Here is a 25,517-nt window from a genome sequence, read left to right on the forward strand (position 1 = left end):
CACATATTTCTGGCTTTCTCTTATACAATTCAACATCCCCGTGCTGGGCAAACAGGTTTTGCAGCTGTTTGAGCTAAGATTTTCAAGTTATTCACATAATGAAAACCTATACTTTGTTTCGGGCGAGTTCCCCATTCAAATGCATGTAAATCGTAAGAAACGCACTGTCTTGACGAAATAAAGCGTTTTTGTACAACTTCATATAAATAGCTGTAACTTTTGATAGAAGACTCAGACACACATATTTCTGGCTTTATCTTATACAATTCAACATCCCCGTGCTGGGCAAACAGGTTTTGCAGCTGTTTGAGCTAAGATTTTCAAGTTATTCACATAATGAAAACCTATACTTTGTTTCGGGCGAGTTCCCCATTCAAATGCATGTAAATCGTCAGAAACGCACTGTCTTGACGAAATAAAGCGTTTTTGTACAACTTCATATAAATAGCTGTAACTTTTGATAGAAGACTCAGACACACATATTTCTGGCTTTATCTTATACAATTAAACATCCCCGTGCTGGGCAAACAGGTTTTGCAGCTGTTTGAGCTAAGATTTTCAAGTTATTCACATAATGAAAACCTATACTTTGTTTCGGGCGAGTTTCCCATTCAAATGCACGTAGTCGTCAGAAACGCACTGTCTTGACGAAATAAAGCGTTTTTGTACAACTTCATATAAATAGCTGTAACTTTTGATAGAAGACTCAGACACACATATTTCTGGCTTTATCTTATACAATTCAACATCCCCGTGCTGGGCAATTAGGTTTTGCAGCTGTTTGAGCTAAGATTTTCAAGTTATTCACATAATGAAAACCTATACTTTGTTTCGGGCGAGTTCCCCATTCAAATGCATGTAAATCGTCAGAAACGCACTGTCTTGAGGAAATAAAGCGTTTTTGTACAACTTCATATAAATAGCTGTAACTTTTGATAGAAGACTCAGACACACATATTTCTGGCTTTCTCTTATACAATTCAACATCCCCGTGCTGGGCAAACAGGTTTTGCAGCTGTTTGAGCTAAGATTTTCAAGTTATTCACATAATGAAAACCTATACTTTGTTTCGGGCGAGTTCCCCATTCAAATGCATGTAAATCGTCAGAAACGCACTGTCTTGAGGAAATAAAGCGTTTTTGTACAACTTCATATAAATAGCTGTAACTTTTGATAGAAGACTCAGACACATATTTCTGGCTTTATCCTATACAATTCAACATCCCCCTGCTGGGCAATTAGGTTTTGCAGCTGTTTGAGCTAAGATTTTCAAGTTATTTACATAATGAAAACCTATACTTTGTTTCGGGCGAGTTCCCCATTCAAATGCATGTAAATCGTCAGAAACGCACTGTCTTGACGAAATAAAGCGTTTTTGTACAACTTCATATAAATGCTGTAACTTTTGATAGAAGACTCAGACACACATATTTCTGGCTTTATCTTATACAATTCAACATCCCCGTGCTGGGCAATTAGGTTTTGCAGCTGTTTGAGCTAAGATTTTCAAGTTATTCACACAATGAAAACCTATACTTTGTTTCGGGCGAGTTCCCAATTCAAATGCATGTAAATCGTAAGAAACGCAGTGTCTTGACGAATTATAGCGTTTTTGTACAACTTCATATAAATAGCTGTAACTTTTGATAGAAGACTCAGACACACATATTTCTGGCTTTATCTTATACAATTCAACATCCCCGTGCTGGGCAAACAGGTTTTGCAGCTGTTTGAGCTAAGATTTTCAAGTTATTCACATAATGAAAACCTATACTTTGTTTCGGGCGAGTTCCCCATTCAAATGCATGTAAATCGTAAGAAACGCACTGTCTTGACGAAATAAAGCGTTTTTGTACAACTTCATATAAATAGCTGTAACTTTTGATAGAAGACTCAGACACACATATTTCTGGCTTTATCTTATACAATTCAACATCCCCGTGCTGGGCAAACAGGTTTTGCAGCTGTTTGAGCTAAGATTTTCAAGTTATTCACATAATGAAAACCTATACTTTGTTTCGGGCGAGTTCCCCATTCAAATGCATGTAAATCGTCAGAAACGCACTGTCTTGAGGAAATAAAGCGTTTTTGTACAACTTCATATAAATAGCTGTAACTTTTGATAGAAGACTCAGACACATATTTCTGGCTTTATCTTATACAATTCAACATCCCCGTGCTGGGCAATTAGGTTTTGCAGCTGTTTGAGCTAAGATTTTCAAGTTATTCACATAATGAAAACCTATACTTTGTTTCGGGCGAGTTTCCCATTCAAATGCATGTAAATCGTCAGAAACGCACTGTCTTGAGGAAATAAAGCGTTTTTGTACAACTTCATATAAATAGCTGTAACTTTTGATAGAAGACTCAGACACACATATTTCTGGCTTTATCTTATACAATTCAACATCCCCGTGCTGGGCAATTAGGTTTTGCAGCTGTTTGAGCTAAGATTTTCAAGTTATTCACATAATGAAAACCTATACTTTGTTTCGGGCGAGTTTCCCATTCAAATGCACGTAGTCGTCAGAAACGCACTGTCTTGACGAAATAAAGCGTTTTTGTACAACTTCATATAAATAGCTGTAACTTTTGATAGAAGACTCAGACACACATATTTCTGGCTTTATCTTATACAATTCAACATCCCCGTGCTGGGCAATTAGGTTTTGCAGCTGTTTGAGCTAAGATTTTCAAGTTATTCACATAATGAAAACCTATACTTTGTTTCGGGCGAGTTCCCCATTCAAATGCATGTAAATCGTCAGAAACGCACTGTCTTGAGGAAATAAAGCGTTTTTGTACAACTTCATATAAATAGCTGTAACTTTTGATAGAAGACTCAGACACACATATTTCTGGCTTTATCTTATACAATTCAACATCCCCGTGCTGGGCAATTAGGTTTTGCAGCTGTTTGAGCTAAGATTTTCAAGTTATTCACATAATGAAAACCTATACTTTGTTTCGGGCGAGTTTCCCATTCAAATGCACGTAGTCGTCAGAAACGCACTGTCTTGACGAAATAAAGCGTTTTTGTACAACTTCATATAAATAGCTGTAACTTTTGATAGAAGACTCAGACACACATATTTCTGGCTTTATCTTATACAATTCAACATCCCCGTGCTGGGCAATTAGGTTTTGCAGCTGTTTGAGCTAAGATTTTCAAGTTATTCACATAATGAAAACCTATACTTTGTTTCGGGCGAGTTCCCCATTCAAATGCATGTAAATCGTCAGAAACGCACTGTCTTGAGGAAATAAAGCGTTTTTGTACAACTTCATATAAATAGCTGTAACTTTTGATAGAAGACTCAGACACACATATTTCTGGCTTTCTCTTATACAATTCAACATCCCCGTGCTGGGCAAACAGGTTTTGCAGCTGTTTGAGCTAAGATTTTCAAGTTATTCACATAATGAAAACCTATACTTTGTTTCGGGCGAGTTCCCCATTCAAATGCATGTAAATCGTCAGAAACGCACTGTCTTGAGGAAATAAAGCGTTTTTGTACAACTTCATATAAATAGCTGTAACTTTTGATAGAAGACTCAGACACACATATTTCTGGCTTTCTCTTATACAATTCAACATCCCCGTGCTGGGCAAACAGGTTTTGCAGCTGTTTGAGCTAAGATTTTCAAGTTATTCACATAATGAAAACCTATACTTTGTTTCGGGCGAGTTCCCCATTCAAATGCATGTAAATCGTCAGAAACGCACTGTCTTGAGGAAATAAAGCGTTTTTGTACAACTTCATATAAATAGCTGTAACTTTTGATAGAAGACTCAGACACATATTTCTGGCTTTATCCTATACAATTCAACATCCCCGTGCTGGGCAATTAGGTTTTGCAGCTGTTTGAGCTAAGATTTTCAAGTTATTCACATAATGAAAACCTATACTTTGTTTCGGGCGAGTTCCCCATTCAAATGCATGTAAATCGTCAGAAACGCACTGTCTTGAGGAAATAAAGCGTTTTTGTACAACTTCATATAAATAGCTGTAACTTTTGATAGAAGACTCAGACACACATATTTCTGGCTTTATCTTATACAATTCAACATCCCCCTGCTGGGCAATTAGGTTTTGCAGCTGTTTGAGCTAAGATTTTCAAGTTATTTACATAATGAAAACCTATACTTTGTTTCGGGCGAGTTCCCCATTCAAATGCATGTAAATCGTCAGAAACGCACTGTCTTGACGAAATAAAGCGTTTTTGTACAACTTCATATAAATAGCTGTAACTTTTGATAGAAGACTCAGACACACATATTTCTGGCTTTATCTTATACAATTCAACATCCCCGTGCTGGGCAATTAGGTTTTGCAGCTGTTTGAGCTAAGATTTTCAAGTTATTCACATAATGAAAACCTATACTTTGTTTCGGGCGAGTTCCCCATTCAAATGCATGTAAATCGTAAGAAACGCACTGTCTTGACGAAATAAAGCGTTTTTGTACAACTTCATATAAATAGCTGTAACTTTTGATAGAAGACTCAGACACATATTTCTGGCTTTATCTTATACAATTCAACATCCCCGTGCTGGGCAATTAGGTTTTGCAGCTGTTTGAGCTAAGATTTTCAAGTTATTCACATAATGAAAACCTATACTTTGTTTCGGGCGAGTTCCCCATTCAAATGCATGTAAATCGTAAGAAACGCACTGTCTTGAGGAAATAAAGCGTTTTTGTACAACTTCATATAAATAGCTGTAACTTTTGATAGAAGACTCAGACACACATATTTCTGGCTTTATCTTATACAATTCAACATCCCCGTGCTGGGCAAACAGGTTTTGCAGCTGTTTGAGCTAAGATTTTCAAGTTATTCACATAATGAAAACCTATACTTTGTTTCGGGCGAGTTCCCCATTCAAATGCATGTAAATCGTCAGAAACGCACTGTCTTGAGGAAATAAAGCGTTTTTGTACAACTTCATATAAATAGCTGTAACTTTTGATAGAAGACTCAGACACATGTTTCTGGCTTTATCTTATACAATTCAACATCCCCCTGCTGGGCAATTAGGTTTTGCAGCTGTTTGAGCTAAGATTTTCAAGTTATTCACATAATGAAAACCTATACTTTGTTTCGGGCGAGTTTCCCACTCAAATGCATGTAAATCGTCAGAAACGTACTGTCTTGAGGAAATAAAGCGTTTTTGTACAACTTCATATAAATAGCTGTAACTTTTGATAGAAGACTCAGACACACATATTTCTGGCTTTATCTTATACAATTCAACATCCCCGTGCTGGGCAATTAGGTTTTGCAGCTGTTTGAGCTAAGATTTTCAAGTTATTCACATAATGAAAACCTATACTTTGTTTCGGGCGAGTTCCCCATTCAAATGCATGTAAATCGTAAGAAACGCACTGTCTTGACGAAATAAAGCGTTTTTGTACAACTTCATATAAATAGCTGTAACTTTTGATAGAAGACTCAGACACACATATTTCTGGCTTTATCTTATACAATTCAACATCCCCGTGCTGGGCAAACAGGTTTTGCAGCTGTTTGAGCTAAGATTTTCAAGTTATTCACATAATGAAAACCTATACTTTGTTTCGGGCGAGTTCCCCATTCAAATGCATGTAAATCGTAAGAAACGCACTGTCTTGACGAAATAAAGCGTTTTTGTACAACTTCATATAAATAGCTGTAACTTTTGATAGAAGACTCAGACACACATATTTCTGGCTTTCTCTTATACAATTCAACATCCCCGTGCTGGGCAAACAGGTTTTGCAGCTGTTTGAGCTAAGATTTTCAAGTTATTCACATAATGAAAACCTATACTTTGTTTTGGGCGAGTTCCCCATTCAAATGCATGTAAATCGTAAGAAACGCAGTGTGTTGACGAAATAAAGCGTTTTTGTACAACTTGATATAAATAGCTGTAACTTTTGATAGAAGACTCAGACACACATATTTCTGGCTTTATCTTATACAATTCAACATCCCCGTGCTGGGCAATTAGGTTTTGCAGCTGTTTGAGCTAAGATTTTCAAGTTATTCACACAATGAAAACCTATACTTTGTTTCGGGCGAGTTCCCCATTCAAATGCATGTAAATCGTAAGAAACGCAGTGTCTTGACGAATTATAGCGTTTTTGTACAACTTCATATAAATAGCTGTAACTTTTGATAGAAGACTCAGACACATATTTCTGGCTTTATCTTATACAATTCAACATCCCCGTGCTGGGCAAACAGGTTTTGCAGCTGTTTGAGCTAAGATTTTCAAGTTATTCACATAATGAAAACCTATACTTTGTTTCGGGCGAGTTCCCCATTCAAATGCATGTAAATCGTAAGAAACGCACTGTCTTGAGGAAATAAAGCGTTTTTGTACAACTTCATATAAATAGCTGTAACTTTTGATAGAAGACTCAGACACACATATTTCTGGCTTTATCTTATACAATTCAACATCCCCGTGCTGGGCAAACAGGTTTTGCAGCTGTTTGAGCTAAGATTTTCAAGTTATTCACATAATGAAAACCTATACTTTGTTTCGGGCGAGTTCCCCATTCAAATGCATGTAAATCGTCAGAAACGCACTGTCTTGAGGAAATAAAGCGTTTTTGTACAACTTCATATAAATAGCTGTAACTTTTGATAGAAGACTCAGACACACATATTTCTGGCTTTATCTTATACAATTCAACATCCCCGTGCTGGGCAATTAGGTTTTGCAGCTGTTTGAGCTAAGATTTTCAAGTTATTCACATAATGAAAACCTATACTTTGTTTCGGGCGAGTTTCCCATTCAAATGCATGTAAATCGTAAGAAACGCACTGTCTTGACGAAATAAAGCGTTTTTGTACAACTTCATATAAATAGCTGTAACTTTTGATAGAAGACTCAGACACACATATTTCTGGCTTTATCTTATACAATTCAACATCCCCGTGCTGGGCAAACAGGTTTTGCAGCTGTTTGAGCTAAGATTTTCAAGTTATTCACATAATGAAAACCTATACTTTGTTTCGGGCGAGTTCCCCATTCAAATGCATGTAAATCGTAAGAAACGCACTGTCTTGACGAAATAAAGCGTTTTTGTACAACTTCATATAAATAGCTGTAACTTTTGATAGAAGACTCAGACACACATATTTCTGGCTTTCTCTTATACAATTCAACATCCCCGTGCTGGGCAAACAGGTTTTGCAGCTGTTTGAGCTAAGATTTTCAAGTTATTCACATAATGAAAACCTATACTTTGTTTCGGGCGAGTTCCCCATTCAAATGCATGTAAATCGTCAGAAACGCACTGTCTTGAGGAAATAAAGCGTTTTTGTACAACTTCATATAAATAGCTGTAACTTTTGATAGAAGACTCAGACACACATATTTCTGGCTTTATCTTATACAATTCAACATCCCCGTGCTGGGCAAACAGGTTTTGCAGCTGTTTGAGCTAAGATTTTCAAGTTATTCACATAATGAAAACCTATACTTTGTTTCGGGCGAGTTTCCCATTCAAATGCACGTAGTCGTCAGAAACGCACTGTCTTGACGAAATAAAGCGTTTTTGTACAACTTCATATAAATAGCTGTAACTTTTGATAGAAGACTCAGACACACATATTTCTGGCTTTATCTTATACAATTCAACATCCCCGTGCTGGGCAATTAGGTTTTGCAGCTGTTTGAGCTAAGATTTTCAAGTTATTCACATAATGAAAACCTATACTTTGTTTCGGGCGAGTTCCCCATTCAAATGCATGTAAATCGTAAGAAACGCACTGTCTTGAGGAAATAAAGCGTTTTTGTACAACTTCATATAAATAGCTGTAACTTTTGATAGAAGACTCAGACACACATATTTCTGGCTTTCTCTTATACAATTCAACATCCCCGTGCTGGGCAAACAGGTTTTGCAGCTGTTTGAGCTAAGATTTTCAAGTTATTCACATAATGAAAACCTATACTTTGTTTCGGGCGAGTTCCCCATTCAAATGCATGTAAATCGTCAGAAACGCACTGTCTTGAGGAAATAAAGCGTTTTTGTACAACTTCATATAAATAGCTGTAACTTTTGATAGAAGACTCAGACACATATTTCTGGCTTTATCCTATACAATTCAACATCCCCGTGCTGGGCAAACAGGTTTTGCAGCTGTTTGAGCTAAGATTTTCAAGTTATTCACATAATGAAAACCTATACTTTGTTTCGGGCGAGTTTCCCATTCAAATGCACGTAGTCGTCAGAAACGCACTGTCTTGACGAAATAAAGCGTTTTTGTACAACTTCATATAAATAGCTGTAACTTTTGATAGAAGACTCAGACACACATATTTCTGGCTTTATCTTATACAATTCAACATCCCCGTGCTGGGCAATTAGGTTTTGCAGCTGTTTGAGCTAAGATTTTCAAGTTATTCACATAATGAAAACCTATACTTTGTTTCGGGCGAGTTCCCCATTCAAATGCATGTAAATCGTAAGAAACGCACTGTCTTGAGGAAATAAAGCGTTTTTGTACAACTTCATATAAATAGCTGTAACTTTTGATAGAAGACTCAGACACATATTTCTGGCTTTATCCTATACAATTCAACATCCCCCTGCTGGGCAATTAGGTTTTGCAGCTGTTTGAGCTAAGATTTTCAAGTTATTCACATAATGAAAACCTATACTTTGTTTCGGTCGAGTTTCCCATTCAAATGCATGTAGTCGTCAGAAACGCACTGTCTTGACGAAATAAAGCGTTTTTGTACAACTTCATATAAATAGCTGTAACTTTTGATAGAAGACTCAGACACACATATTTCTGGCTTTATCTTATACAATTCAACATCCCCGTGCTGGGCAAACAGGTTTTGCAGCTGTTTGAGCTAAGATTTTCAAGTTATTCACATAATGAAAACCTATACTTTGTTTCGGTCGAGTTTCCCATTCAAATGCATGTAGTCGTCAGAAACGCACTGTCTTGACGAAATAAAGCGTTTTTGTACAACTTCATATAAATAGCTGTAACTTTTGATAGAAGACTCAGACACACATGTTTCTGGCTTTATCTTATACAATTCAACATCCCCGTGCTGGGCAATTAGGTTTTGCAGCTGTTTGAGCTAAGATTTTCAAGTTATTCACATAATGAAAACCTATATTTTGTTTCGGGCGAGTTCCCCATTCAAATGCATGTAAATCGTCAGAAACGCACTGTCTTGAGGAAATAAAGCGTTTTTGTACAACTTCATATAAATAGCTGTAACTTTTGATAGAAGACTCAGACACACATATTTCTGGCTTTATCTTATACAATTCAACATCCCCGTGCTGGGCAAACAGGTTTTGCAGCTGTTTGAGCTAAGATTTTCAAGTTATTCACATAATGAAAACCTATACTTTGTTTCGGGCGAGTTCCCCATTCAAATGCATGTAAATCGTAAGAAACGCACTGTCTTGAGGAAATAAAGCGTTTTTGTACAACTTCATATAAATAGCTGTAACTTTTGATAGAAGACTCAGACACACATATTTCTGGCTTTATCTTATACAATTCAACATCCCCGTGCTGGGCAAACAGGTTTTGCAGCTGTTTGAGCTAAGATTTTCAAGTTATTCACATAATGAAAACCTATATTTTGTTTCGGGCGAGTTCCCCATTCAAATGCATGTAAATCGTCAGAAACGCACTGTCTTGAGGAAATAAAGCGTTTTTGTACAACTTCATATAAATAGCTGTAACTTTTGATAGAAGACTCAGACACACATATTTCTGGCTTTATCTTATACAATTCAACATCCCCGTGCTGGGCAAACAGGTTTTGCAGCTGTTTGAGCTAAGATTTTCAAGTTATTCACATAATGAAAACCTATACTTTGTTTCGGGCGAGTTCCCCATTCAAATGCATGTAAATCGTAAGAAACGCACTGTCTTGACGAATTATAGCGTTTTTGTACAACTTCATATAAATAGCTGTAACTTTTGATAGAAGACTCAGACACACATATTTCTGGCTTTATCTTATACAATTCAACATCCCCGTGCTGGGCAAACAGGTTTTGCAGCTGTTTGAGCTAAGATTTTCAAGTTATTCACATAATGAAAACCTATACTTTGTTTCGGGCGAGTTCCCCATTCAAATGCATGTAAATCGTAAGAAACGCACTGTCTTGACGAATTATAGCGTTTTTGTACAACTTCATATAAATAGCTGTAACTTTTGATAGAAGACTCAGACACACATATTTCTGGCTTTATCTTATACAATTCAACATCCCCGTGCTGGGCAATTAGGTTTTGCAGCTGTTTGAGCTAAGATTTTCAAGTTATTCACACAATGAAAACCTATACTTTGTTTCGGGCGAGTTCCCCATTCAAATGCATGTAAATCGTAAGAAACGCAGTGTGTTGACGAAATAAAGCGTTTTTGTACAACTTCATATAAATAGCTGTAACTTTTGATAGAAGACTCAGACACACATATTTATGGCTTTATCTTATACAATTCAACATCCCCGTGCTGGGCAATTAGGTTTTGCAGCTGTTTGAGCTAAGATTTTCAAGTTATTCACATAATGAAAACCTATACTTTGTTTCGGGCGAGTTTCCCATTCAAATGCATGTAGTCGTCAGAAACGCACTGTCTTGACGAAATAAAGCGTTTTTGTACAACTTCATATAAATAGCTGTAACTTTTCATAGTAGACTCAGACACACATATTTCTGGCTTTATCTTATACAATTCAACATCCCCGTGCTGGGCAAACAGGTTTTGCAGCTGTTTGAGCTAAGATTTTCAAGTTATTCACATAATGAAAACCTATACTTTGTTTCGGGCGAGGTTCCCATTCAAATGCATGTAGTCGTCAGAAACGCACTGTCTTGACGAAATAAAGCGTTTTTGTACAACTTCATATAAATAGCTGTAACTTTTGATAGAAGACTCAGACACACATATTTCTGGCTTTATCTTATACAATTCAACATCCCCGTGCTGGGCAATTAGGTTTTGCAGCTGTTTGAGCTAAGATTTTCAAGTTATTCACATAATGAAAACCTATACTTTGTTTCGGGCGAGTTCCCCATTCAAATGCATGTAAATCGTAAGAAACGCACTGTCGTGAGGAAATAAAGCGTTTTTGTACAACTTCATATAAATAGCTGTAACTTTTGATAGAAGACTCAGACACACATATTTCTGGCTTTATCTTATACAATTCAACATCCCCGTGCTGGGCAAACAGGTTTTGCAGCTGTTTGAGCTAAGATTTTCAAGTTATTCACATAATGAAAACCTATATTTTGTTTCGGGCGAGTTCCCCATTCAAATGCATGTAAATCGTAAGAAACGCACTGTCTTGAGGAAATAAAGCGTTTTTGTACAACTTCATATAAATAGCTGTAACTTTTGATAGAAGACTCAGACACACATATTTCTGGCTTTATCTTATACAATTCAACATCCCCCTGCTGGGCAATTAGGTTTTGCAGCTGTTTGAGCTAAGATTTTCAAGTTATTCACACAATGAAAACCTATACTTTGTTTCGGGCGAGTTCCCCATTCAAATGCATGTAAATCGTAAGAAACGCACTGTCTTGAGGAAATAAAGCGTTTTTGTACAACTTCATATAAATAGCTGTAACTTTTGATAGAAGACTCAGACACACATATTTCTGGCTTTCTCTTATACAATTCAACATCCCCGTGCTGGGCAATTAGGTTTTGCAGCTGTTTGAGCTAAGATTTTCAAGTTATTCACATAATGAAAACCTATACTTTGTTTCGGGCGAGTTCCCCATTCAAATGCATGTAAATCGTCAGAAACGCACTGTCTTGAGGAAATAAAGCGTTTTTGTACAACTTCATATAAATAGCTGTAACTTTTGATAGAAGACTCAGACACACATATTTCTGGCTTTATCTTATACAATTCAACATCCCCGTGCTGGGCAATTAGGTTTTGCAGCTGTTTGAGCTAAGATTTTCAAGTTATTCACATAATGAAAACCTATACTTTGTTTCGGGCGAGTTTCCCATTCAAATGCATGTAGTCGTCAGAAACGCACTGTCTTGAGGAAATAAAGCGTTTTTGTACAACTTCATATAAATAGCTGTAACTTTTGATAGAAGACTCAGACACACATATTTCTGGCTTTATCTTATACAATTCAACATCCCCGTGCTGGGCAATTAGGTTTTGCAGCTGTTTGAGCTAAGATTTTCAAGTTATTCACATAATGAAAACCTATACTTTGTTTCGGGCGAGTTCCCCATTCAAATGCATGTAAATCGTCAGAAACGCACTGTCTTGAGGAAATAAAGCGTTTTTGTACAACTTCATATAAATAGCTGTAACTTTTGATAGAAGACTCAGACACACATATTTCTGGCTTTATCTTATACAATTCAACATCCCCGTGCTGGGCAAACAGGTTTTGCAGCTGTTTGAGCTAAGATTTTCAAGTTATTCACATAATGAAAACCTATACTTTGTTTCGGGCGAGTTTCCCATTCAAATGCATGTAGTCGTCAGAAACGCACTGTCTTGAGGAAATAAAGCGTTTTTGTACAACTTCATATAAATAGCTGTAACTTTTGATAGAAGACTCAGACACACATATTTCTGGCTTTATCTTATACAATTCAACATCCCCGTGCTGGGCAATTAGGTTTTGCAGCTGTTTGAGCTAAGATTTTCAAGTTATTCACATAATGAAAACCTATACTTTGTTTCGGGCGAGTTCCCCATTCAAATGCATGTAAATAGTCAGAAACGCACTGTCTTGACGAAATAAAGCGTTTTTGTACAACTTCATATAAATAGCTGTAACTTTTGATAGAAGACTCAGACACACATATTTCTGGCTTTATCTTATACAATTCAACATCCCCGTGCTGGGCAAACAGGTTTTGCAGCTGTTTGAGCTAAGATTTTCAAGTTATTCACATAATGAAAACCTATACTTTGTTTCGGGCGAGTTCCCCATTCAAATGCATGTAAATCGTCAGAAACGCACTGTCTTGAGGAAATAAAGCGTTTTTGTACAACTTCATATAAATAGCTGTAACTTTTGATAGAAGACTCAGACACACATATTTCTGGCTTTATCTTATACAATTCAACATCCCCGTGCTGGGCAATTAGGTTTTGCAGCTGTTTGAGCTAAGATTTTCAAGTTATTCACATAATGAAAACCTATACTTTGTTTCGGGCGAGTTTCCCATTCAAATGCATGTAGTCGTCAGAAACGCACTGTCTTGACGAAATAAAGCGTTTTTGTACAACTTCATATAAATAGCTGTAACTTTTGATAGAAGACTCAGACACACATATTTCTGGCTTTATCTTATACAATTCAACATCCCCGTGCTGGGCAAACAGGTTTTGCAGCTGTTTGAGCTAAGATTTTCAAGTTATTCACATAATGAAAACCTATACTTTGTTTCGGGCGAGTTCCCCATTCAAATGCATGTAAATCGTAAGAAACGCAGTGTGTTGACGAAATAAAGCGTTTTTGTACAACTTCATATAAATAGCTGTAACTTTTGATAGAAGACTCAGACACACATATTTCTGGCTTTATCTTATACAATTCAACATCCCCGTGCTGGGCAAACAGGTTTTGCAGCTGTTTGAGCTAAGATTTTCAAGTTATTCACATAATGAAAACCTATACTTTGTTTCGGGCGAGTTCCCCATTCAAATGCATGTAAATCGTCAGAAACGCACTGTCTTGAGGAAATAAAGCGTTTTTGTACAACTTCATATAAATAGCTGTAACTTTTGATAGAAGACTCAGACACACATATTTCTGGCTTTATCTTATACAATTCAACATCCCCGTGCTGGGCAAACAGGTTTTGCAGCTGTTTGAGCTAAGATTTTCAAGTTATTCACATAATGAAAACCTATACTTTGTTTCGGGCGAGTTTCCCATTCAAATGCATGTAAATCGTCAGAAACGCACTGTCTTGACGAAATAAAGCGTTTTTGTACAACTTCATATAAATAGCTGTAACTTTTGATAGAAGACTCAGACACACATATTTCTGGCTTTATCTTATACAATTCAACATCCCCGTGCTGGGCAAACAGGTTTTGCAGCTGTTTGAGCTAAGATTTTCAAGTTATTCACATAATGAAAACCTATACTTTGTTTCGGGCGAGTTCCCCATTCAAATGCATGTAAATCGTCAGAAACGCACTGTCTTGAGGAAATAAAGCGTTTTTGTACAACTTCATATAAATAGCTGTAACTTTTGATAGAAGACTCAGACACACATATTTCTGGCTTTATCTTATACAATTCAACATCCCCGTGCTGGGCAATTAGGTTTTGCAGCTGTTTGAGCTAAGATTTTCAAGTTATTCACATAATGAAAACCTATACTTTGTTTCGGGCGAGTTCCCCATTCAAATGCATGTAAATCGTCAGAAACGCACTGTCTTGAGGAAATAAAGCGTTTTTGTACAACTTCATATAAATAGCTGTAACTTTTGATAGAAGACTCAGACACACATATTTCTGGCTTTATCTTATACAATTCAACATCCCCGTGCTGGGCAAACAGGTTTTGCAGCTGTTTGAGCTAAGATTTTCAAGTTATTCACATAATGAAAACCTATACTTTGTTTCGGGCGAGTTCCCCATTCAAATGCATGTAAATCGTAAGAAACGCACTGTCTTGAGGAAATAAAGCGTTTTTGTACAACTTCATACAAATAGGTGTAACTTTTGATAGAAGACTCAGACACGTATTTCTGGCTTTATCTTATACAATTCAACATCCCCGTGCTGGGCAAACAGGTTTTGCAGCTGTTTGAGCTAAGATTTTCAAGTTATTCACATAATGAAAACCTATACTTTGTTTCGGGCGAGTTTCCCATTCAAATGCATGTAGTCGTCAGAAACGCACTGTCTTGACGAAATAAAGCGTTTTTGTACAACTTCATATAAATAGCTGTAACTTTTGATAGAAGACTCAGACACACGTATTTCTGGCTTTATCTTATACAATTCAACATCCCCCTGCTGGGCAATTAGGTTTTGCAGCTGTTTGAGCTAAGATTTTCAAGTTATTCACATAATGAAAACCTATACTTTGTTTCGGGCGAGTTTCCCATTCAAATGCATGTAAATCGTAAGAAACACACTGTCTTGAGGAAATAAAGCGTTTTTGTACAACTTCATATAAATAGCTGTAACTTTTGATAGAAGACTCAGACACACATATTTCTGGCTTTATCTTATACAATTCAACATCCCCGTGCTGGGCAATTAGGTTTTGCAGCTGTTTGAGCTAAGATTTTCAAGTTATTCACATAATGAAAACCTATACTTTGTTTCGGGCGAGTTTCCCATTCAAATGCATGTAGTCGTCAGAAACGCACTGTCTTGACGAAATAAAGCGTTTTTGTACAACTTCATATAAATAGCTGTAACTTTTGATAGAAGACTCAGACACACATATTTCTGGCTTTATCTTATACAATTCAACATCCCCGTGCTGGGCAATTAGGTTTTGCAGCTGTTTGAGCTAAGATTTTCAAGTTATTCACATAATGAAAACCTATACTTTGTTTCGGGCGAGTTCCCCATTCAAATGCATGTAAATAGTCAGAAACGCACTGTCTTGACGAAATAAAGCGTTTTTGTACAACTTCATATAAATAGCTGTAACTTTTGATAGAAGACTCAGACACACATATTTCTGGCTTTATCTTATACAATTCAACATCCCCGTGCTGGGCAAACAGGTTTTGCAGCTGTTTGAGCTAAGATTTTCAAGTTATTCACATAATGAAAACCTATACTTTGTTTCGGGCGAGTTCCCCATTCAAATGCATGTAAATCGTCAGAAACGCACTGTCTTGAGGAAATAAAGCGTTTTTGTACAACTTCATATAAATAGCTGTAACTTTTGATAGAAGACTCAGACACACATATTTCTGGCTTTATCTTATACAATTCAACATCCCCGTGCTGGGCAATTAGGTTTTGCAGCTGTTTGAGCTAAGATTTTCAAGTTATTCACATAATGAAAACCTATACTTTGTTTCGGGCGAGTTCCCCATTCAAATGCATGTAAATCGTCAGAAACGCACTGTCTTGACGAAATAAAGCGTTTTTGTACAACTTCATATAAATAGCTGTAACTTTTGATAGTAGACTCAGACACACATATTTCTGGCTTTATCTTATACAATTCAACATCCCCGTGCTGGGCAAACAGGTTTTGCAGCTGTTTGAGCTAAGATTTTCAAGTTATTCACATAATGAAAACCTATACTTTGTTTCGGGCGAGTTCCCCATTCAAATGCATGTAAATCGTCAGAAACGCAGTGTGTTGAGGAAATAAAGCGTTTTTGTACAACTTCATATAAATAGCTGTAACTTTTGATAGAAGACTCAGACACACATATTTCTGGCTTTATCTTATACAATTCAACATCCCCGTGCTGGGCAATTAGGTTTTGCAGCTGTTTGAGCTAAGATTTTCAAGTTATTCACATAATGAAAACCTATACTTTGTTTCGGGCGAGTTCCCCATTCAAATGCATGTAAATCGTAAGAAACGCACTGTCTTGAGGAAATAAAGCGTTTTTGTACAACTTCATATAAATAGCTGTAACTTTTGATAGAAGACTCAGACACACATATTTCTGGCTTTATCTTATACAATTCAACATCCCCGTGCTGGGCAATTAGGTTTTGCAGCTGTTTGAGCTAAGATTTTCAAGTTATTCACATAATGAAAACCTATACTTTGTTTCGGGCGAGTTTCCCATTCAAATGCATGTAGTCGTCAGAAACGCACTGTCTTGACGAAATAAAGCGTTTTTGTACAACTTCATATAAATAGCTGTAACTTTTGATAGAAGACTCAGACACACATATTTCTGGCTTTATCTTATACAATTCAACATCCCCGTGCTGGGCAATTAGGTTTTGCAGCTGTTTGAGCTAAGATTTTCAAGTTATTCACATAATGAAAACCTATACTTTGTTTCGGGCGAGTTCCCCATTCAAATGCATGTAAATAGTCAGAAACGCACTGTCTTGACGAAATAAAGCGTTTTTGTACAACTTCATATAAATAGCTGTAACTTTTGATAGAAGACTCAGACACACATATTTCTGGCTTTATCTTATACAATTCAACATCCCCGTGCTGGGCAAACAGGTTTTGCAGCTGTTTGAGCTAAGATTTTCAAGTTATTCACATAATGAAAACCTATACTTTGTTTCGGGCGAGTTCCCCATTCAAATGCATGTAAATCGTCAGAAACGCACTGTCTTGAGGAAATAAAGCGTTTTTGTACAACTTCATATAAATAGCTGTAACTTTTGATAGAAGACTCAGACACACATATTTCTGGCTTTATCTTATACAATTCAACATCCCCGTGCTGGGCAATTAGGTTTTGCAGCTGTTTGAGCTAAGATTTTCAAGTTATTCACATAATGAAAACCTATACTTTGTTTCGGGCGAGTTCCCCATTCAAATGCATGTAAATCGTCAGAAACGCACTGTCTTGACGAAATAAAGCGTTTTTGTACAACTTCATATAAATAGCTGTAACTTTTGATAGTAGACTCAGACACACATATTTCTGGCTTTATCTTATACAATTCAACATCCCCGTGCTGGGCAATTAGGTTTTGCAGCTGTTTGAGCTAAGATTTTCAAGTTATTCACACAATGAAAACCTATACTTTGTTTCGGGCGAGTTCCCCATTCAAATGCATGTAAATCGTAAGAAACGCAGTGTGTTGACGAATTATAGCGTTTTTGTACAACTTCATATAAATAGCTGTAACTTTTGATAGAAGACTCAGACACACATATTTCTGGCTTTATCTTATACAATTCAACATCCCCGTGCTGGGCAAACAGGTTTTGCAGCTGTTTGAGCTAAGATTTTCAAGTTATTCACATAATGAAAACCTATACTTTGTTTTGGGCGAGTTCCCCATTCAAATGCATGTAAATCGTAAGAAACGCAGTGTGTTGACGAAATAAAGCGTTTTTGTACAACTTCATATAAATAGCTGTAACTTTTGATAGAAGACTCAGACACACATATTTCTGGCTTTATCTTATACAATTCAACATCCCCGTGCTGGGCAAACAGGTTTTGCAGCTGTTTGAGCTAAGATTTTCAAGTTATTCACATAATGAAAACCTATACTTTGTTTCGGGCGAGTTCCCCATTCAAATGCATGTAAATCGTCAGAAACGCACTGTCTTGAGGAAATAAAGCGTTTTTGTACAACTTCATATAAATAGCTGTAACTTTTGATAGAAGACTCAGACACACATATTTCTGGCTTTATCTTATACAATTCAACATCCCCGTGCTGGGCAATTAGGTTTTGCAGCTGTTTGAGCTAAGATTTTCAAGTTATTCACATAATGAAAACCTATACTTTGTTTCGGGCGAGTTCCCCATTCAAATGCATGTAAATCGTCAGAAACGCACTGTCTTGAGGAAATAAAGCGTTTTTGTACAACTTCATATAAATAGCTGTAACTTTTGATAGAAGACTCAGACACACATATTTCTGGCTTTATCTTATACAATTCAACATCCCCGTGCTGGGCAAACAGGTTTTGCAGCTGTTTGAGCTAAGATTTTCAAGTTATTCACATAATGAAAACCTATACTTTGTTTCGGGCGAGTTCCCCATTCAAATGCATGTAAATCGTCAGAAACGCACTGTCTTGAGGAAATAAAGCGTTTTTGTACAACTTCATATAAATAGCTGTAACTTTTGATAGAAGACTCAGACACACATATTTCTGGCTTTATCTTATACAATTCAACATCCCCGTGCTGGGCAATTAGGTTTTGCAGCTGTTTGAGCTAAGATTTTCAAGTTATTCACATAATGAAAACCTATACTTTGTTTCGGGCGAGTTCCCCATTCAAATGCATGTAAATCGTCAGAAACGCACTGTCTTGAGGAAATAAAGCGTTTTTGTACAACTTCATATAAATAGCTGTAACTTTTGATAGAAGACTCAGACACACATATTTCTGGCTTTATCTTATACAATTCAACATCCCCGTGCTGGGCAATTAGGTTTTGCAGCTGTTTGAGCTAAGATTTTCAAGTTATTCACACAATGAAAACCTATACTTTGTTTCGGGCGAGTTCCCCATTCAAATGCATGTAAATCGTAAGAAACGCAGTGTGTTGACGAATTATAGCGTTTTTGTACAACTTCATATAAATAGCTGTAACTTTTGATAGAAGACTCAGACACACATATTTCTGGCTTTATCTTATACAATTCAACATCCCCGTGCTGGGCAAACAGGTTTTGCAGCTGTTTGAGCTAAGATTTTCAAGTTATTCACATAATGAAAACCTATACTTTGTTTTGGGCGAGTTCCCCATTCAAATGCATGTAAATCGTAAGAAACGCAGTGTGTTGACGAAATAAAGCGTTTTTGTACAACTTCATATAAATAGCTGTAACTTTTGATAGAAGACTCAGACACACATATTTCTGGCTTTATCTTATACAATTCAACATCCCCGTGCTGGGCAAACATGTTTTGCAGCTGTTTGAGCTAAGATTTTCAAGTTATTCACATAATGAAAACCTATACTTTGTTTTGGGCGAGTTCCCCATTCAAATGCATGTAAATCGTAAGAAACGCACTGTCTTGAGGAAATAAAGCGTTTTTGTACAACTTCATATAAATAGCTGTAACTTTTGATAGAAGACTCAGACACACATATTTCTGGCTTTATCTTATACAATTCAACATCCCCGTGCTGGGCAAACAGGTTTTGCAGCTGTTTGAGCTAAGATTTTCAAGTTATTCACATAATGAAAACCTATACTTTGTTTTGGGCGAGTTCCCCATTCAAATGCATGTAAATCGTAAGAAACGCAGTGTGTTGACGAAATAAAGCGTTTTTGTACAACTTCATATAAATAGCTGTAACTTTTGATAGAAGACTCAGACACACATATTTCTGGCTTTATCTTATACAATTCAACATCCCCGTGCTGGGCAATTAGGTTTTGCAGCTGTTTGAGCTAAGATTTTCAAGTTATTCACATAATGAAAACCTATACTTTGTTTCGGGCGAGTTTCCCATTCAAATGCATGTAGTCGTCAGAAACGCACTGTCTTGACGAAATAAAGCGTTTTTGTACAACTTCATATAAATAGCTGTAACTTTTGATAGAAGACTCAGACACACATATTTCTGGCTTTATCTTATACAATTCAACATCCCCGTGCTGGGCAAACAGGTTTTGCAGCTGTTTGAGCTAAGATTTTCAAGTTATTCACATAATGAAAACCTATACTTTGTTTCGGGCGAGTTCCCCATTCAAATGCATGTAAATCGTAAGAAACGCACTGTCTTGACGAAATAAAGCGTTTTTGTACAACTTCATATAAATAGCTGTAACTTTTGATAGAAGACTCAGACACACATATTTCTGGCTTTATCTTATACAATTCAAAATCCCCGTGCTGGGCAAACAGGTTTTGCAGCTGTTTGAGCTAAGATTTTCAAGTTATTCACATAATGAAAACCTATACTTTGTTTCGGGCGAGTTTCCCATTCAAATGCATGTAAATCGTCAGAAACGCACTGTCTTGACGAAATAAAGCGTTTTTGTACAACTTAAATAGCTGTAACTTTTGATAGAAGACTCAGACACACATATTTCTGGCTTTATCTTATACAATTCAACATCCCCGTGCTGGGCAATTAGGTTTTGCAGCTGTTTGAGCTAAGATTTTCAAGTTATTCACATAATGAAAACCTATACTTTGTTTCGGGCGAGTTCCCCATTCAAATGCATGTAAATCGTCAGAAACGCACTGTCTTGAGGAAATAAAGCGTTTTTGTACAACTTAAATAGCTGTAACTTTTGATAGAAGACTCAGACACATATTTCTGGCTTTATCTTATACAATTCAACATCCCCGTGCTGGGCAATTAGGTTTTGTAGCTGTTTGAGCTAAGATTTTCAAGTTATTCACATGATGAAAACCTATACTTTGTTTCGGGCGAGTTCCCCATTCAAATGCATGTAAATCGTCAGAAACGCACTGTCTTGAGGAAATAAAGCGTTTTTGTACAACTTCATATAAATAGCTGTAACTTTTGATAGAAGACTCAGACACACATATTTCTGGCTTTATCTTATACAATTCAACATCCCCGTGCTGGGCAATTAGGTTTTGCAGCTGTGTGAAGTAAGATTTTCAAGTTATTCACATAATGAAAACCTATACTTTGTTTCGGGCGAGTTCCCCATTCAAATGCATGTAAATCGTCAGAAACGCACTGTATTGAGGAAATAAAGCGTTTTTGTACAACTTCATATAAATAGCTGTAACTTTTGATAGAAGACTCAGACACACATATTTCTGGCTTTATCTTATACAATTCAACATCCCCGTGCTGGCCAACTAGGTTTTGCAGCTGTGTGAAGTAAGATTTTCAAGTTATTCACATAATGAAAACCTATACTTTCTTTCGGGCGAGTTTCCCATTCAAATGCATGTAGTCGTCCGAAACGCACTGTCTTGACGAAATAAAGCGTTTTTGTACAAATTCATATAAATAGCTGTAACTTTTGATAGAAGACTCAGACACACATATTTCTGGCTTTATCTTTTACAATTCAACATCCCCGTGCTGGGCAATTAGGTTTTGCAGCTGTGTGAAGTAAGACTTTCAAGTTATTCACATAATGAAAACCTATACTTTGTTTCGGGCAAGTTCCCCATTCAAATGCATGTAAATCGTAAGAAACGCAGTGTCTTGATGAATTATACCGTTTTTGTACAACTTCATATAAATAGCTGTAACTTTTGATAGAAGACTCAGACACACATATTTCTGGCTTTATCTTATACAATTCAACATCCCCGTGCTGGGCAAACAGGTTTTGCAGCTGTTTGAGGTAAGATTTTCAAGTTATTCACATAATGAAAACCTATACTTTGTTTCGGGCGAGTTCCCCATTCAAATGCATGTAAATCGTAAGAAATGCACTGTCTTGACGAAATAAAGCGTTTTTGTACAACTTCATATAAATAGCTGTAACTTTTGATAGAAGACTCAGACACACATATTTCTGGCTTTATCTTATACAATTCAACATCCCCGTGCTGGGCAAACAGGTTTTGCAGCTGTTTGAGCTAAGATTTTCAAGTTATTCACATAATGAAAACCTATACTTTGTTTCGGGCGAGTTCCCCATTCAAATGCATGTAATCGTAAGAAACGCACTGTCTTGACGAAATAAAGCGTTTTTGTACAACTTCATATAAATAGCTGTAACTTTTGATAGAAGACTCAGACACACATATTTCTGGCTTTATCTTATACAATTCAACATCCTCGTGCTGGGCAAACAGGTTTTGCAGCTGTTTGAGCTAAGATTTTCAAGTTATTCACATAATGAAAACCTATACTTTGTTTCGGGCGAGTTCCCCATTCAAATGCATGTAATCGTAAGAAACGCACTGTCTTGACGAAATAAAGCGTTTTTGTACAACTTCATATAAATAGCTGTAACTTTTGATAGAAGACTCAGACACACATATTTCTGGCTTTATCTTATACAATTCAACATCCCCGTGCTGGGCAAACAGGTTTTGCAGCTGTTTGAGCTAAGATTTTCAAGTTATTCACACAATGAAAACCTATACTTTGTTTCGGGCGAGTTCCCCATTCAAATGCATGTAAATCGTAAGAAACGCACTGTCTTGACGAATTATAGCGTTTTTGTACAACTTCATATAAATAGCTGTAACTTTTGATAGAAGACTCAGACACACATATTTCTGGCTTTATCTTATACAATTCAACATCCCCGTGCTGGGCAAACAGGTTTTGCAGCTGTTTGAGCTAAGATTTTCAAGTTATTCACATAATGAAAACCTATACTTTGTTTCGGGCGAGTTCCCCATTCAAATGCATGTAATCGTAAGAAACGCACTGTCTTGACGAAATAAAGCGTTTTTATACAACTTCATATAAATAGCTGTAACTTTTGATAGAAGACTCAGACACACATATTTCTGACTTTATCTTATACAATTCAACATCCCCGTGCTGGGCAAACAGGTTTTGCAGCTGTTTGAGCTAAGATTTTCAAGTTATTCACATAAGGAAAACCTATACTTTGCTTCGGGCGAGTTCCCCATTCAAATGCATGTAAATCGTAAGAAACGCACTGTCTTGACGAAATAAAGCGTTTTTGTACAACTTCATATAAATAGCTGTAACTTTTGATAGAAGACTCAGACACACATATTTCTGGCTTTATCTTATACAATTCAAAAAGGAACAAAGACTTTGTGACACGCAGGCAGAACAAAGATTTTGTGACACGCAGGTAGAACAAAGACTTTGTGACACGCAGGCAGAACAAAGACTTTGTGAACCGCGCGCGGGAAAAAGAGTTTGTGACACGCGCGCTGGAAAAAGACTTTGTGACACGCAGGCAGAACAAAGACTTTGTGACACGTGCGCGGGAAAAAGACTTTGTGGCACGTGCGCGGGAAAAAGACTTTGTGACACGCAGGCAGAACAAAAACTTTGTGACACGCAGGCAGAAGAAAGACTTTGTGACACGCAGGCAGAACAAAGACTTTGTGACACGCGCGCGGGAAAAAGACTTTGTGGCACGCAGGCAGAACAAAGACTTTGTGACACGTGCGCGGGAAAAAGACTTTGTGACACGCAGGCAGAACAAAGACTTTGTGACACGTGCGCGGGAAAAACACTTTGTGACACGCAGGCAGAACAAAGACTTTGTGACACGCAGGCAGAACAAAGACTTTGTGACACGCAAGTGGGAAAAAGACTTTGTGACACGCAGGCAGAACAAAGACTTTGTGACACGCAAGTGGGAAAAACACTTTGTGACACGCAGGCAGAACAAAGACTTTGTGACACGCAGGCAGAACAAAGACTTTGTGACACGTGCGCGCGAAAAAGACTTTGTGACACGCAGGCAGAACAAAGACTTTGTGACACGTGCGCGGGAAAAAGACTTTGTGACACGCAGGCAGAACAAAGACTTTGTGACACGTGCGCGGGAAAAACACTTTGTGACACGCAGGCAGAACAAAGACTTTGTGACACGCAGGCAGAACAAAGACTTTGTGACACGCAAGTGGGAAAAAGACTTTGTGACACGCAGGCAGAACAAAGACTTTGTGACACGTGCGCGGGAAAAAGACTTTGTGGCACGCAGGCAGAGCAAAGACTTTGTGACACGTGCGCGCGAAAAAGACTTTGTGACACGCAGGCAGAACAAAGACTTTGTGACACGTGCGCGGGAAAAAGACTTTGTGACACGCAGGCAGAACAAAGACTTTGTGACACGTGCGCGGGAAAAAGACTTTGTGACACGCAGGCAGAACAAAGACTTTGTGACATGCAGGCAGAACAAAGACTGTGTGACAAGCAAGTGGGAAAAAGACTTTGTGACACGCAGGCAGAACAAAGACTTTGTGACACGCAGGCAGAACAAAGTTTTTGTGACACTCAGGCAGAACAAAGATTTTGTGACACGCGCGCGGGAAAAAGACTTTGTGACACGCAGGCAGAACAAAGACTTTGTGACACGCAGGCAGAACAAAGACTTTGTGACACGGAGGCAGAACAAAGACTTTGTGACATAGGCAGAACAAAGACTTTGTGACACACGCGCGGGAAAAACACTTTGTGACACGCAGGCAGAACAAAGACTTTGTGACACGCAGGCAGAACAAAGAATGTGTGACAAGTACGTGGGAAAAAGAATTTGTGACACGCAGGCAGAACAAAGACTTTGTGACACACGCGCGGGAAAAACACTTTGTGACACGCAGGCAGAACAAAGACTTTGTGACACGCAGGCAGAACAAAGACTTTGTGACACGCACGCGGGAAAAAGACTTTGTGACACGCAGGCAGAACAAAGACTTTGTGACACACGCGCGGGAAAAACACTTTGTGACACGCAGGCAGAACAAAGACTTTGTGACACGCAGGCAGAACAAAGAATGTGTGACAAGTACGTGGGAAAAAGAATTTGTGACACGCAGGCAGAACAAAGACTTTGTGACACACGCGCGGGAAAAACACTTTGTGACACGCAGGCAGAACAAAGACTTTGTGACACGCAGGCAGAACAAAGACTGTGTGACAAGTACGTGGGAAAAAGACTTTGTCGCACGTGCGCGGGAAAAAGACTTTGTGACACGCAGGCAGAACAAAGACTTTGTGACACGCAGGCAGAACAAAGACTTTGTGACACGCAGGCAGAACAAAGATTTTGTGACACGCAGGCAGAACAAAGATTTTGTGACACGCGCGCGGGAAAAAGACTTTGTGACACGCAGGCAGAACAAAGACTTTGTGACACGCAGGCAGAACAAAGATTTTGTGACACGCGCGCAGGAAAAAGACTTTGTGACACGCAGGCAGAACAAAGACTTTGTGACACGCAGGCAGAACAAAGAATTTATGACATAGGCAGAACAAAGACTTTGTGACACGTGC

The sequence above is a fragment of the Perissodus microlepis genome, chromosome 5 (genome assembly GCF_051167445.1).
Source record: "Perissodus microlepis isolate ML-2025 ecotype Zambia chromosome 5, ASM5116744v1, whole genome shotgun sequence".
Taxonomy (NCBI): domain Eukaryota; kingdom Metazoa; phylum Chordata; class Actinopteri; order Cichliformes; family Cichlidae; genus Perissodus; species Perissodus microlepis.